The sequence below is a fragment of the Pseudophryne corroboree genome, chromosome 6, assembly GCF_028390025.1.
Source record: "Pseudophryne corroboree isolate aPseCor3 chromosome 6, aPseCor3.hap2, whole genome shotgun sequence".
NCBI lineage: Eukaryota > Metazoa > Chordata > Amphibia > Anura > Myobatrachidae > Pseudophryne > Pseudophryne corroboree.
Window position 1 is genome coordinate 51,977,492 of NC_086449.1, and position 16,649 is coordinate 51,994,140.

General features: G+C 48.5%; 1 protein-coding gene across 2 annotated transcripts in view; it reads right to left on the reverse strand.

Annotated features, from left to right (window-relative positions):
- The window catches only part of LOC134936084 (zinc finger protein 84-like), a 79,306-nt gene that overhangs the window by 11,150 nt on the left and 51,507 nt on the right, over positions 1–16,649 (reverse strand). The gene's annotated exons all lie outside the window — the stretch shown is intronic.

Genomic DNA, 16,649 nt, shown 5'->3' on the forward strand with positions numbered 1-16,649 from the left:
AGGCTTGCAGGTGGGAGTAAGCAGTCCGTTTCCACTTTTTTGTCCCCAAAAATTACCCAAATATATACTTATACCCATTTTAATGTACCCCAAATTTAATGAGAGCACTAATTTTACTGAAAAAATTGATTTATATAACGTCCACTCGCAAAGTTAACGATACAAGGGAAAAATGGAGGACATTTAAAGAAGCCCACCTGAGCTCCCTCATGGAGGATAAATCTATTAATTTTCTGAACAAACTCAAGAATCAAATTGAGTCTTACAGAATTGAGCTGGTTAAATATAAGAAAGACAAGTTACGCAAAGTTCAAGCAGATTACGAACAACACCGTGTCTACATTTGGTTGGCTAACAGCACGGGACCTCCTTCACAAAGAGAATTCACAGGCCCACGCAGACGTAGGACACAAAGAATGCAGTATAGCACGTCGGCCAGTGAGACCGATGAGGTGTCAATATCCGACAATACAGCTTCTTCTCAGGGAGCCCTTTTAGGGGTAAAGACCCAGGCGATCACGTCCGGCAGACGAAAAAAGCCACCAGACAGGGCGGCCAGTCGAGGCAGCAAGCAGGGAGGAAGACCCCCCAGGTCGACGCGGACCTAATCTTCAATTTGTCCTCAGCAAGTTTATCCCCTGCTGAGATTGCTGTCCTGTCCAAAGGCCTGGCATATGTACCTACTAAAGCCCCTGACAAATTCAAATGGAAAGTGGAGACTTTTAAATTAAACAGGACATTGAAACTAAAGGAACACTTAGAGAGAAAACCAGATCATGCTACAGTGAAGGATCTTCCACCACAGATATGTAAACTAGGAACAACTTCCAAGTTTGACCCAGTGTCACAAAATGCATCAATCAGGACATTCACCCACATGATGGAGAATTTACGGAATGAACCCTCCCCCGCAGGTCTTCAACAACCTTACCAGAGATGAACAGACTGCCCTTAATTCCCTGATAGAATGACAGGATATAATCATCAGGGGAGCGGACAAAGGGGGTGGCATCGTGGTTCTTGATAAACAGGACTATATCTCAGAATGTGACCGCCTTCTAGCAGATAGAGACACGTACAGTCTATTAGCAAGTGAGCCCACTTGCGTATACAAAACCGCACTACATAGCATCCTGACAGATGCCTTGTCTGAAGGCTTGATTTCACAGGAGAGCCACAATAAATTGTTTCGTGTGCATCCTGTTATCCCAATATTTTATGCCATTCCAAAAATACACAAGGATGCACAGCGTCCCCCTGGCAGATCTATCATTTACGCCAGGGGGTCGCTGTGCGAACCTATAGCTATCTATTTAGATGCTTACCTGCAGCCTTGCGTACAAGCCATGTTCACGCATCTGAAGGATTCAAATGTGCTTCTGAGGAAATTGTTGTCATTTGAAGAGGTACGGGATGGCACTATACTCACCACACTAGACGTAACAAGCCTCTATACCTGCATTCCGCACCAGGCAGGTATAGCAGCAGTCAAACGGTTGATCACTCATAACCAATTGTACACGGGGGCCCGATGTCAATTTATTTGTAACATTGTTTGAATTCACTTTGACCCATAACTACTTTCTTTTCAATGGGCAGTTTTTTAAACAGAAAACCGGGTGTGCGATGGGGTCAGCAGTGGCCCCGTCGCTGGCTAATGCCTACATATGGGAGGTGGAACGTTCATTGTTCTTTGAGAACCCCACTATTGTAGAGCACATTTCACTTTGCTATATCGATGATCTCCTTCTGTTTTGGACCCATGACGAATTGTCATTGGCAAAGCTGATTGAAGATCACAACAGGAACCCCAGTACAGTCAAGTTATCATTGACTACACATCTGACAGAGATTTGCTTCATGGGCATTACAATCAAAATCCACAATAGACATATTCAGACCTCATTGTACAGCAACCCACTGACCGCAACACTTTGTTGCGATATGACAGCTTTCACCCCAGTGCTTTGGTCAGAGGTCTTCCGTACTCACAGTTTCTTCGGGTCCGCAGCATCACCAGCGAACCCGAGGAACTTGAGATTCAGTTAAACGCCATGTCCGAGAAATTCTCAGAGAGGTTACCCCCCAAACATCTTGAAACAAGCACGGGCCAAAATGATGTCTATAAACAGAATTGAGCTACTACAGAAAGAAGGCACTAAACGCACTGATGACAAAGTGACGTGGGTCAATGAATTCAACACTGCCAGTGTGAGAACGAGTAAACAAATTAAGCAAATGTGGCCGATTGTAGCCTCTGTCCCTAATTTAGCCTCCCTTAAACGCAGTAAGAACATGCCATGCTATACCAGGAGTGCGAACATTAAAAATGTAGTCTTTAAAAATGATGTAACTGGCTTTAAAAACCCCTCTGCTGCCCAACTTTTCCGCAGTCGTAAAGCGGGTTGTTTTAAACGCCTGGGCTGCACAACATGCAGCTACATGCTCACGTGTGATTTTATCACACACCCTCACACAGGCAAAGAAAATCTCCATTGGCCTCTCACTTGTAGCTCCATGTTCGTCATATGTTTTAATGTGTCCGTGTAGTTTGTACTACGTCGGCAAAACACAGTGGCATTTTAAAGAAAGGATGGCCCAGCACAGGTCAACCATCAGGGCAGCCCTGCAATCTAGGAAAAAGTGACCAGCCAGTGGCACGCCACTTCGCACAAATGCAACATTCGTTAACATCTGTGCATTACAAAATACTAGATCACATCCCTGCCACGTCACGAGGTGGTGATCGTGCAAATAATAAGAATTTACTCACCGGTAATTCTATTTCTCGTAGTCCGTAGTGGATGCTGGGTACTCCGTAAGAACCATGGGGAATAGACGGGCTCCACAGGAGACTGGGCACTCTTAAAAGAAAGATTAGGTACTATATCTGGTGTGCACTGGCTCTTCCATCTATGCCCCTCCTCCAGACCTCAGTTAGGGAAACTGTGCCCGGAAGAGCTGACATTACTAGGAAAGGATTTGGAATCCAGGGTAAGACTCATACCAGCCACACCAATCACACCGTACAACTTGTGACAACTATACCCAGTTAACAGTATGAATAATAACTGAGCCTCATTCAACAGATGGCTCATAACAATAACCCTTTAGTTAAGCAATAACTATATACATGTATTGCAGAGAGTCCGCCCGTGGGACGGGCTCCCAGCATCCACTACGGACTACGAGAAATAGAATTACTGGTGAGTAAATTCTTATTTTCTCTGACGTCCTAGTGGATGCTGGGTACTCCGTAAGGACCATGGGGATTATACCAAAGCTCCCAGACGGGCGGGAGAGTGCGGATGACTCTGCAGCACCGAATGAGCAAACTCAAGGTCCTCCTCAGCCAGGGTATCAAACTTGTAGAATTTTGCAAAAGTGTTTGAACCCGACCAAGTAGCAGCTCGGCAAAGTTGTAAAACTGAGACCCCTCGGGCAGCCGCCCAAGAAGAGCCCACCTTCCTCGTGGAATGGGCTTTTACTGATTTAAGATGCGGCAGTCCAGCCGCAGAATGTGCAAGCTGAATCGTGCTACAGATCCATCGAGCAATAGTATGCTTTGAAGCAGGAGCACCCAGCTTGTTGGTTGCATGCAGGATAAATAGTGAGTCAGTTTTTCTGACTCTAGCCGTCCTGGAAACATAGATTTTCAGGGCCCTGACTATGTCCAGCAACTTGGAATCCTCCAAGTCCCGAGTAGCCGCAGGCACCACAATAGGTTGGTTCAAATGAAACGCTGATACCACCTTAGGAAGAAATTGGGGACGAGTCCTCAATTCTGCCCTATCCATATGGAAAATCAAATATGGGCTTTTACATGACAAAGCCGCCAATTCTGACACACGCCTGGCCGAAGCTAAGGCCAACAGCATGACCACCTTCCACGTGAGATATTTTAGCTCCACGGTCTTAAGTGGCTCAAACCAATGTGATTTTAGGAAATCCAACACAACGTTGAGATCCCAAGGTGCCACTGGAGGCACAAAAGGGGGCTGAATATGCAGCACTCCCTTAACAAACGTCTGAACTTCAGGCAGTGAAGCCAGTTCTTTTTAAAAGAAAATAGACAGGGCCGAAATCTGGACTTTAATGGATCCCAATTTTAGGCCCATAGTCACTCCTGACTGTAGGAAGTGCAGAAATCGACCCAGCTGAAATTCCTCTGTTGGGGCCTTCCTGGCCTCACACCAAGCAACATATTTTCGCCATATGCATTGATAATGTTTTGCTGTCACGTCCTTCCTAGCCTTTATCAGGGTAGGAATGACTTCATCTGGAATGCCCTTTTCCATTAGGATCCAGCGTTCAACCGCCATGCCGTCAAAAGCAGCCGCATTAAGTCTTGGAACAGACAGGGCCCCTGCTGTAGCAGGTCCTGTCGGAGCGGCAGAGGCCATGGGTCCTCTGAGATCATTTCTTGTAGTTCTGGGTACCAAGTTCTTCTTGGCCAGTCCGGAACGATGAGTATAGTTCTTACTCCTCTCTTTCTTATTATCCTCAGTACCTTGGGTATGAGAGGAAGAGGAGGGAACACATAAACCGACTGGTACACCCACGGTGTCACTAGAGCGTCCACAGCTATCGCCTGAGGGTCCCTTGACCTGGCGCAATATCTTTTTAGCTTTTTGTTGAGGCGGGACGCCATCATGTCCACCTGTGGCCTTTCCCAACGATTTACAATCAGCTTGAAGACTTCTGGATGAAGTCCCCACTCTCCCGGGTGGAGGTCGTGCCTGCTGAGGAAGTCTGCTTCCCAGTTGTCCACTCCCGGAATGAACACTGCTGACAGTGCTAGCACGTGATTCTCCGCCCATCGAAGAATCCTTGTGGCTTCTGCCATTGCCATCCTGCTTCTTGTGCCGCCCTGTCGGTTTACATGGGCGACCGCCGTGATGTTGTCTGACTGAATCAGCACCGGTTGGTTTTGAAGCAGGGGTTCTGCTTGACTTAGGGCATTGTAAATGGCCCTTAGTTCCAGAATATTTATGTGTAGGGAAGTCTCCTGACTTGACCACTGTCCTTGGAAGTTTCTTCCCTGAGTGACTGCCCCCCAACCTCGGAGGCTTGCATCCGTGATCACCAGGACCCAGTCCTGTATGCCGAATCTGCGGCCCTCGAGAAGATGAGCATTCTGCAGCCACCACAGCAGAGACACCCTGGCCCTCGGTGACAGGGTGATCAACCGATGCATCTGAAGATGCGATCCGGACTACTTGTCTAATAGATCCCACTGAAAGATCCTTGCATGGAACCTGCCGAAGGGAATTGCTTCGTAAGAAGCTACCATCTTTCCCAGGACTCGCGTGCAGTGATGCACCGACACCTGTTTTGGTTTCAGGAGGTCCCTGACCAGAGATGATAATTCCTGGGCCTTCTCCTCTGGGAGAAACACCTTCCTCTGTTCTGTGTCCAGAATCATGCCCAAGAACAACAGACGTGTCGTAGGAATCACTTGCGACTTTGGGATATTCAGAATCCAGCCGTGCTGTTGTAGCACTTCCCGAGATAGTGCTACACTGACTAACAACTGCTCCTTGGACCTCGCCTTTATAAGGAGATCGTCCAAGTACGGGATAATTATAACTCCCTTCTTTCGAAGGAGTATCATAATTTCGGCCATTACCTTGGTAAACACCCTCTGTGCCGTGGACAGACTAAACGGCAACGTCTGGAATTGGTAATGACAGTCCTGTACCACAAACCTGAGGTACTCCTGGTGAGGTTGGTAAATGGGGGCATGTAGGTAAGCATCCTTGATGTTCAGCGACACCATAAAATCCCCCTCTTCCAGGCTTGCAATAACCGCCCTGAGCGATTCCATTTTGAACTTGAACTTCCTTATATAAGTGTTCAAGGATTTCAAATTTAGAATGGGTCTCACCGAACCGTCTGGTTTCGGTACCACAAACATTGTGGAATAGTAACCCCGTCCCTGTTGAAGGAGGGGAACTTTGATTATCACCTGCTGAAGATACAGCTTGTGAATTGCCGCCAAGGCAGATTTGAGGTAACGGCGAGGGGGAGTCGCCTCAAACTCCAGCTTGTATACCTGAGATACCACTTGTAGAACCCAGAGATCCACCTGTGAGCAAACCCACTGGTCGCTGAAGTTCCGGAGACGCGCCCCCAGCGCACCTGGCTCCACCTGTGGAGCCCCAGCGTCATGCGGTGGACTTAGTGGATGCAGGGGAGGATTTTTGTTCCTGGGAACTGGCTGTCTGGTGCAGCTTTTTCCCTCTACCCTTGCCTCTGGGCAGAAAGGATGCGCCTCTAACCCGCTTGCCTTTCTGAGGCCGAAAGGACTGTACCTGATAATACGGTGCTTTCTTCGGCTGTGAGGGAACCTGAGGTAAAAAAGTCGACTTCCCAGCTGTTGCTGTGGAAACGAGGTCCGAGATACCATCCCCAAACAATTCCTCAGCCTCCATGTGCCTTTTAGAATCAGCACCTGTCCACTGCCGAGTCCATAATACTCTCCTGGCAGAAATGGACATTGCATTAATTCTAGATGCCAGCCGGCAAATGTCCCTCGGTGCATCCCTCATATATAAGACAACGTCTTTTATATGCTCAATGGTTAGCAAAATAGTATCCCTGTCGAGGGAATCAATGTTATCTGACAGGGTATCAGACCAAGCTGCTGCAGCACTACACATCCATGCTGAATAAATTGCAGGTCTCAGTATAGTAAGTGAGTGTGTATACACAGACTTCAGGATAGCCTCCTGCTTTCTATCTGCAGGCTCCTTTAAGGCGGCTGTATCCCGAGACGGCAGTGCCACCTTTTTTGATAAGCGTTTGAGCGCTTTGTCCACCCTAGGGATGTTTCCCAACGTAACCTGTCCGTTGGCGGGAAAGGGTACGCCATCAGTAACCTCTTAGAAATCACTAATTTCTTATCTGGGGAACACCACGCTTCTTCACACAATTCATTTAACTCATCAGATGGGGGAAAAGTCACTGGCTGCTTTTTCTCCACAAACTTAATACCCTTTTTAGTGGTAACCGGGTTAATGTCAGAAATGTGCAACACATTTTTCATTGCCGTAATCATGCATCGGATGGCCCTTGTGGACTGTACATTTGTCTCATCCTCGTCAACACTGGAGTCAGACTCTGTGTCGACATCTGTGTCTGCCATCTGAGGTAGTGGGCGTTTTTGAGCCCCTGTTGGCCTCTGAGACGCCTGGGCAGGCGCGGGCTGAGAAGCCGGCTGTCACAAAACTGTTACGTCATCGAATCTTTTATGCAAGGAGTTGACACTGTCGGTTAATACCTTCCACATATCCACCCACTCTGGTGTCGGCCCCGCAGGGGGCGACATCACACTTATCGGCTCCTGCTCCGCCTCCACGTAAGCCTCCTCATCAAACATGTCGACACAGCCGTACTGACACACCGCACACACGCAGGGAATGCTCTGACTGAGGACAGGACCCCACAAAGTCCTTTGGGGAGACAGAGAGAGTGTGCCAGCACACACCACAGCGCTATATAACATAGGGATTTACACTACCACAGAGTGAATTTTCCCCAATAGCTGCTTATATCACCTTTTGCGCCTAAATTTATGTACCCCCCCCCCCTCTCTTTTTTACCCTTCTTGTAGTGTATACTGCAGGGGAGAGCCTGGGGAGCGTCCTTCCAGCGGAGCTGTGAAGAGAAAATGGTGTCGGTGTGCGGAGGGAGATAGCCCCGCCCCCTCCACGGCGGGCTTCTCCCACTTTTTTAATAATGTTAATGGCGGCGGATTAGGCACAAAATAAGAATTTACTTACCGATAATTCTATTTCTCGTAGTCCGTAGTGGATGCTGGGACTCCGTCAGGACCATGGGGAATAGCGGCTCCGCAGGAGACTGGGCACAAAAGTAAAAGCTTTAGGACTACCTGGTGTGCACTGGCTCCTCCCCCTATGACCCTCCTCCAAGCCTCAGTTAAGATACTGTGCCCGGACGAGCGTACACAATAAGGAAGGATTTTTGAATCCCGGGTAAGACTCATACCAGCCACACCAATCACACCGTATAACTTGTGATCTAAACCCAGTTAACAGCATGATAACATGAGGAGCCTCCAGAAAAGATGTCTCACTACAACAAAACCCGAATTTTGGCAACAATAACTATGTACAAGTATTGCAGACAATCCGCACTTGGGATGGGCGCCCAGCATCCACTACGGACTACGAGAAATAGAATTATCGGTAAGTAAATTCTTATTTTCTCTGACGTCCTAGTGGATGCTGGGACTCCGTCAGGACCATGGGGATTATACCAAAGCTCCCAAACGGGCGGGAGAGTGCGGATGACTCTGCAGCACCGAATGAGAGAACTCCAGGTTCTCCTCAGCCAGGGTATCAAATTTGTAGAATTTTGCAAACGTGTTTGCCCCTGACCAAGTAGCTGCTCGGCAAAGTTGCAAAGCCGAGACCCCTTGGGCAGCCGCCCAAGATGAGCCCACCTTCCTTGTGGAATGGGCATTGACAGATTTAGGCTGTGGCAGGCCTGCCACAGAATGTGCAAGCTGAATTGTACTACAAATCCAACGAGCAATAGTCTGCTTAGAAGTAGGAGCACCCAGCTTATTGGGTGCATACAGGATAAACAGCGAATCAGATTTCCTGACTCTAGCCGTCCTGGAAATATATATTTTCAGGGCCCTGACAACATCTAGCAACTTGGAGTCCTCCAAGTCTCCAGTAGCCGCAGGCACCACAATAGGTTGGTTCAGGTGAAAAGCTGACATCACCTTAGGGAGAAAATGAGGACGAGTCCTCAGTTCTGCCCTGTCCGAATGGAAAATCAGATATGGGCTTTTGCAAGACAAAGCCGCCAATTCTGATACACGCCTGGCCGAAGCCAGGGCTAACAGCATGGACACTTTCCAAGTGAGATATTTCAAATCCACAGATTTGAGTGGATCAAACCAATGTGATTTGAGGAATCCCAAGACTACATTGAGATCCCAAGGTGCCACTGGAGGCACAAAAGGAGGTTGTATATGCAATACCCCCTTGACAAACGTCTGAACTTCAGGAACTGAAGCCAGTTCTTTCTGGAAGAAAATTGACAGGGCCGAAATCTGAACCTTAATGGATCCCAATTTTAGGCCGATAGACACTCCTGTTTGCAGGAAATGCAGGAATCGACCCAGTTGAAATTCCTCCGTTGGGGCCTTCCTGGCCTCACACCACGCAACATATTTTCACCAAATGCGGTGATAGTGTTGCGCGGTCACATCCATCCTGGCTTTGATCAGGGTAGGAATGACTTCCTCCGGAATGCCTTTTTCCTTTAGGATCCGGCGTTCAACCGCCATGCCGTCAAACGCAGCCGCGGTAAGTCTTGAAACAGACAGGGACCTTGCTGGAGCAGGTCCCTTCTTAGAGGCAGAGGCCACGGGTCCTCTGTGAGCATCTCTTGAAGTTCCGGATACCAAGTCCTTCTTGGCCATTCCGGAGCCATCTGTTTACGTGGGCGACTGCCTTGATGTTGTCCGACTGGATCAACACCGGCTGACCCTGAAGCAGAGGCCTTGCTAGGCTTAGAGCATTGTAAATAGCTCTTAGCTCCAGTATATTTATGTGAAGTGATGTCTCCAGGCTTGACCACAAGCCCTGGAAATTTCTTCCTTGTGTGACTGCTCCCCAGCCTCTCAGGCTGGCATCCGTGGTCACCAGGACCCAGTCCTGGATGCCGAATATGCGGCCCTCTAGAAGATGAGCACTCTGCAACCACCATAGAAGAGACACCCTTGTCCTTGGGGACAGGGCTATCCGTTGATGCATCTGAAGATGCGATCCGGACCATTTGTCCAGCAGATCCCACTGGAACGTTCTTGCGTGGAATCTGCCGAATGGAATCGCTTCGTAGGAAGCTACCATCTTTCCCAGGACTCTTGTGCATTGATGCACTGAGACTCGCCCTGGTTTCAGGAGGTTTCTGACTAGTTCGGATAACTCCCTGGCTTTCTCCTCCGGAAGAAACACCTTTTTCTGGACTGTGTCCAGAATCATCCCTAGGAACAGAAGACGTGTCGTCGGAATCAGCTGCGATTTTGGGATATTTAGAATCCAGCCGTGCTGCTGGAGCACTACTTGAGATAGTGCTACTCCGACCACTAACTGTTCTCTGGATCTTGCTCTTATTAGGAGATCGTCCAAGTAAGGGATAATTAAAACGCCTTTTCTTCGAAGAAGAATCATCATTTCGGCCATTACCTTGGTAAAGACCCGGGGTGCCGTGGATAATCCAAACGGCAGCGTCTGAAACTGATAGTGACAGTTTTGTACCACAAACCTGAGGTACCCTTGATGAGACGGGTAAATTGGGACATGGAGGTAGGCATCTTTTATGTCCAGAGACACCATATAGTCCCCCTCTTCCAGGTTCGCGATCACTGCCCTGAGTGACTCCATCTTGAATTTGAACCTCTGTATGTAGGTGTTCAAAGACTTCAGATTTAAAATAGGTCTCACCGAGCCGTCCGGCTTCGGTACCACAAACAGCGTGGAATAATACCCCTTTCCTTGTTGCAGGAGGGGTACCTTGATTATCACCTGCTGGGAATACAGCTTGTGAATTGCCTCCAATACTGCCTCCCTGTCGGAGGGAGACGTTGGTAAAGCAGACTTCAGGAAACGGCGAGGGGGAGACGTCTTGAACTCCAATTTGTACCCCTGAGATACTACCTGAAGGATCCAGGGGTCCACTTGCGAGTGAGCCCACTGCGCGCTGAAATTCTTGAGACGGGTCCCCACCGTGCCTGAGTCCGCTTGTAAGGCCCCAGCGTCATGCTGAGGACTTGGCAGAAGCGGGAGAGGGCTTCTGTTCCTGGGAAGAGGCTGCCTGATGCAGTCTTTTTCCCCTTCCTCTGCCCCGGGGCAGAAATGAGGAGCCTTTTGCCCGCTTGCCCTTATGGGGACGAAAGGACTGAGCCTGAAAAGACGGCGTCTTTTTATGCTGAGAGGCGACCTGGGGTAAAAAGGTGGATTTCCCAGCAGTTGCCATGGCCACCAGGTCCGATAGACCGACCCCAAATAACTCCTCCCCTTTATAAGGCAATACTTCCATATGCCGTTTAGAATCCGCATCACCTGACCACTGTCGCGTCCATAACCCTCTTCTGGCAGAAATGGACAGCGCACTCACTCTTGATGCCAGAGTGCAAATATCCCTCTGTGCATCTCGCATATATAGAAATGCATCTTTTAAATGCTCTATAGTCAATAATATACTGTCCCTATCCAGGGTATCAATATTTTCAGTCAGGGAATCCGACCAAGCCACCCCAGCGCTGCACATCCAGGCTGAGGCGATTGCTGGTCGCAGTATAACACCAGTATTTGTGTATATACTTTTTAGGATATTCTCCAGTTTTCTATCACCTGGTTCCTTGAGGGCGGCCGTATCAGGAGACGGTAACGCCACTTGTTTTGATAAGCGTGTGAGCGCTTTATCTACCCTAGGGGGTGTTTCCCAACGTGCCCTAACCTCTGGCGGGAAAGGGTATAATGCCAATAATTTTTTAGAAATTATCAGTCTTTTATCGGGGGAAACCCACGCTTCATCACACACCTCATTTAATTCATCTGATTCAGGAAAAACTACGGGTAGTTTTTTCACACCCCACATAATACCCTTTTTTGTGGTACTTGCAGTATCAGAAATGTTTAAAACCTCCTTCATTGCCGTGATCATGTAACGTGTGGCCCTACTGGAAGTCACGTTTGTCTCCTCACCGTCGACACTGGAGTCAGTATCCGTGTCTGGGTCTGTATCAACCTGAGTTAACGGGCGCTTTAGAGCCCCTGACGGTTTTTGAGACGCCTGGACAGGCACTAGCTGATTAGCCGGCTGTCTCATGTCGTCAACTGTCTTTTGTAAAGTGCTGACACTATCACGTAATTCCTTCCATAAAACCATCCAGTCAGGTGTCGACTCCCTAGGGGGTGACATCACTATTACCGGCAATTGCTCCGCCTCCACATCATTTTCCTCCTCATACATATCGACACAAACGTACCGACACACAGCACACACACCGGGAATGCTCTGATAGAGGACAGGACCCCACTAGCCCTTTGGGGAGACAGAGGGAGAGTTTGCCAGCACACACCAGAGCGCTATATAGATATATAAATATATAGGGACAACCTTATATAAGTGTTTCTCCCTTATATAGCTGCTGTATTGTTAATATTATGCCAATTAGTGCCCCCCCTCTCTTTTTTACCCTGTTTCTGTAGTGCAGGACTGCAGGGGAGAGTCAGGGAGACGTCCTTCCAGCGGAGCTGTGAGGGAAAATGGCGCTTGTGTGCTGAGGAGATAGGCTCCGCCCCCTTCTCGGCGGCCTTTCTCCCGCTTTTTGTGGAAAACTGGCAGGGGTTAAAATTCATCCATATAGCCCAGGAGCTATATGTGATGCATTTTTCGCCAGCCAAGGTGTTTCTATTGCTTCTCAGGGCGCCCCCCCCAGCGCCCTGCACCCTCAGTGACCGAAGTGTGAAGTGTGCTGAGAGCAGTGGCGCACAGCTGCAGTGCTGTGCGCTACCTTGTGGAAGACAGGACGTCTTCTGCCGCCGATTTTCCGGACCTCTTCTGTCTTCTGGCTCTGTAAGGGGGCCGGCGGCGCGGCTCTGGGACCGAGCTCCAAGGCTGGGCCTGTGATCGGTCCCTCTGGAGCTAATGGTGTCCAGTAGCCTAAGAAGCCCAATCCACTCTGCACGCAGGCGAGTTCGTTTCTTCTCCCCTTAGTCCCTCGATGCAGTGAGCCTGTTGCCAGCAGGTCTCACTGAAAATAAAAAAACCTAAAACTAAACTTTTCACTAAGCAGCTCAGGAGAGCCACCTAGTGTGCACCCTTCTCGTTCGGGCACAAAAATCTAACTGAGGCTTGGAGGAGGGTCATAGGGGGAGGAGCCAGTGCACACCAGGTAGTCCCAAAGCTTTTACTTTTGTGCCCAGACTCCTGCGGAGCCACTATTCCCCATGGTCCTGACGGAGTCCCAGCATCCACTAGGACGTCAGAGAAATACAGTTTATAACTGTATTATGTGCAAATTTGCCAAAAGGTATACTTCTTGCAGCCCAGGGCACCTGCCCCCCCAACCCCCCCAGCGCCCTTCACCCACCAGTGAACGGAGCGTGTGGTGTGCTGTGGGAGCAATGGAGCACAGCTGCAGTTCTGTGCGCTACCTTATTGAAGACCGGAGTCTTCAGCCGCCGTTTTTCTTCTGGTTCTTCCGTCTTCTGGCTCTTCAAGGGGGACGGCGGCGCAGCTCCGGGAACGGACGATCAAGGACAGCTGCCTGTGTTCGATCCCTCTGGAGCTAATGGTGTCCAGTAGCCTTAGAAGCACAAGCTAGCTGCAAGCAGGTAGGTTCGCTTCTCTCCCCTCAGTCCCTCATAGCAGTGAGTCTGTTGCCAGCAGATCTCACTGAAAATAAAAAACCTAACAAATACTTTCTTTTCTAGTAAGCTCAGGAGAGCCCACTAGGTGCATCCAGCTCTGGCCGGGCACAGATTCTAACTGAGGTCTGGAGTAGGGGCATAGAGGGAGGAGCCAGTGCACACCAGATATAGTACCTAATCTTTCTTTTAAGAGTGCCCAGTCTCCTGCGGAGCCCGTGTATTCCCCATGGTCCTTACGGAGTACCCAGCATCCAGTAGGACGTCAGAGAAAAATTATTAAGACTCGAGGCCCACTGAATCCATAAATTAGATACCATTCAACTATGGGGTTTGAATGAATACCTGAGCTTGAATTGTTTTTTTTAGAAACTATAGTATAACACTTGGGATGAAATTGGCACACAATATAATACCTGTGGAAATGAAATGAGTTTATAGGCGAGACAGGCTGCGAGAGCCAGACTCTGGCGGAACATGGTAGACATACATTTGTCTCATTTCATTTAATCGACACGTGGACATGAGTACATTTATACATTTACATAAAGATAGATACATACAATGTTAGCTGTGTGTGACGGTTTCAGTTGTCAGCGTCCGGAAAGTGCTCTTTTTTGTTGAGGTGTAGCGACTGCACTTTATAACTATCACACACAGAGATATCTGATGTGTGTCTAATATGCTGATTTTACACTATATTGTCACAAAGATTAATGGTTGTGTAGCTTTTTACAAAAGTTTTAAATATGTTTTTTTATATGTGATGTTTTTGTCCAAGGGGCAGTGTGTGCGCCAAGTGTGTGGTGTGTACACTGCTACCATGGTAACCAGTCCCCCTGTGTCTGCAGCGAAGGCGGGTCCCGGCCGCGGGATGACGTCACTTCATACTTCCGGATGAGGGCCGCAACCGGAAATGCAGGCTTCGTGCGCTGGGACGGCTCTGACACTGAGGGGGCAGCTGGGGTCCTGGTGGGTAAGCTATTTAATTTTTTTTACTTTATTGTACACTTGTGTGTTGTGTCCTGAAGAAGGGGGTGAGTCCCCCGAAACGTAGACTTCAATAAACTCACCTGGCTGTTTTTCACCACAATTGCGCAAGTCTCTGAGTGCCGCCTGCACCTTCTGTTTTTATATAATGTTCTGCATTTTTTGACCCAATTTAATAACAGTAAAAACTTTTATCATGGCCTCTAATAGACTTCTACAAGGTTTTCCTATATTAGTTTGACTTTTTTGGGGGTACTATTGCCAGCTAGAATTCTATTCCGATTATTGGCGTTTTAGAATAGTATAGATGTGATAAATAGGAGCGCGCAGGCTGCGATAACCTGATTTTATTGGGACATAGGTGTAATAACATTAGCTGTGATCTCAGATTGTGTTATCAGGGCTAATTGGATACCCCCCTTGGTAAGAACTCTGATCCCTCCCCCCAGTGTCAGAGATGCACAGGAGTGAGCGGACAGTGGGGAAGGGAGGAGAGGTGTGGAGAAAGGGTTTCATACAAAATCTATGTAATGATATTCTGACCTCCTGTAAAAAGCATAGATAGGTGATATATGCTACAAATCTGGCCATACCTCCCGTCAGCTGATGCACCAGGATGCTGCCACTTTCTCTGCACAAGTCATGGAAATGGGGATAATGTGACACACTACAATCATTCTTAGCAGCGTGTGTAGAGGAAACAGCAGCATTCCAGGATCTGTAACCTGAGCAACCAGTATATATAAGAGCACATAGATGTCTATGTAAGAGACACGGGTAGGTTTGGTGCTTGTGTTCACGACATAAAGAAAATCAGAGTTTTCTTATGTACTCTCCAGAAAATCTGTTTCTCTTTGTCCATCCGGGGGACATGGCTTACACTGGGCATAGAGTTGGGCACTTGGAGAAATCATTTACTTAAACCTAATTGATGCTCTCCCCTATATACCCCTCCTACATCAAGTAGGACACCAGGATACTCCTATCTGGGTTTCTTTTATATCCAACGTCCTCAAGATATTTGTAACTTTCAATGTAGACGTGATATTATTCAAACTTCAAGGATACACGCTGAAAAACATACATAAAAACAGTCCTTTTCATAAAAACCACATATATGACCATATGTAACACTGTGACACTTTATCTTCTTTTCTCTAACGTCCTAGTGGATGCTGGGGACTCCATAAGGACCATGGGGAATAGACGGGCTCCGTAGGAGACTGGGCACTCTAAGAAAGATTTAGTACTACTGGTGTGCACTGGCTCCTCCCTCTATGTCCCTCCTCCAGACCTCAGTTAGAATCTGTGCCCGGACAGAGCTGGGTGCATTTTAGTGAGCTCTCCTGAGCTTGCTAATAAGAAAGTATTTTATTAGGATTTTTTTATTTTCAGAGAGATCTGCTGGCAACAGACTCTCTGCTACGTGGGACTGAGGGGAGAGAAGCAAACCTACTAACTGCGGATAGGTTGCGCTTCTTAGGCTACTGGACACCATTAGCTCCAGAGGGATCGAACACAGGAACTCACCCTTGGTCGTCCGTTCCCGGAGCCGCGCTGCCGTCCCGCTCGCAGAGCCAGAAGACAGAAGCCGGCGAGTGAAGCAAGAAGACATCAAAATCAGCCGCAGAAGACTCCTGTCTTCATATGAGGTAGCGCACAGCACTGCAGCTGTGCGCCATTGCTCCCACACACTCCGGTCACTGTAGGGTGAAGGGGGCGACCTGGGCAGCAATTGAGTACCTCCTGGCAAAATAGAGCATGTATACAGCTGGGCACTGTATATATTCATGAGCCCCCGCCATTATTTTTCACAAAATCGCGGGACAGAAGCCCGCCGCTGAGGGGGCGGGGCTTCTTCCTCAGCACTCACCAGCGCCATTTTCTCTCCACAGCTCTGCTGAGAGGAAGCTCCCCAGGCTCTTCCCTGCAGAAGCACGATAGAAGAGGGTGAAAAGAGAGGGGGGCACATAAATTTGGCGTAAAAACAATATATACAGCAGCTACTGGGTTAACACTACGTTACTGTGTGATTCCTGGGTCATATAGTGCTGGGGTGTGTGCTGGCATACTCTCTCTCTGTCTCTCCAAAGGGCCTTGTGGGGGAACTGTCTTCAAATAGAGCATCCCCTGTGTGTGTGGTGTGTCGGTACGTGTGTGTCGACATGTCTGAGGTAAAAGGCCCCCCTAAGGAGGAGATGGAGCAAATGTGTGTGTGAGAGTGTCTCCGTCGACAACGCCGTC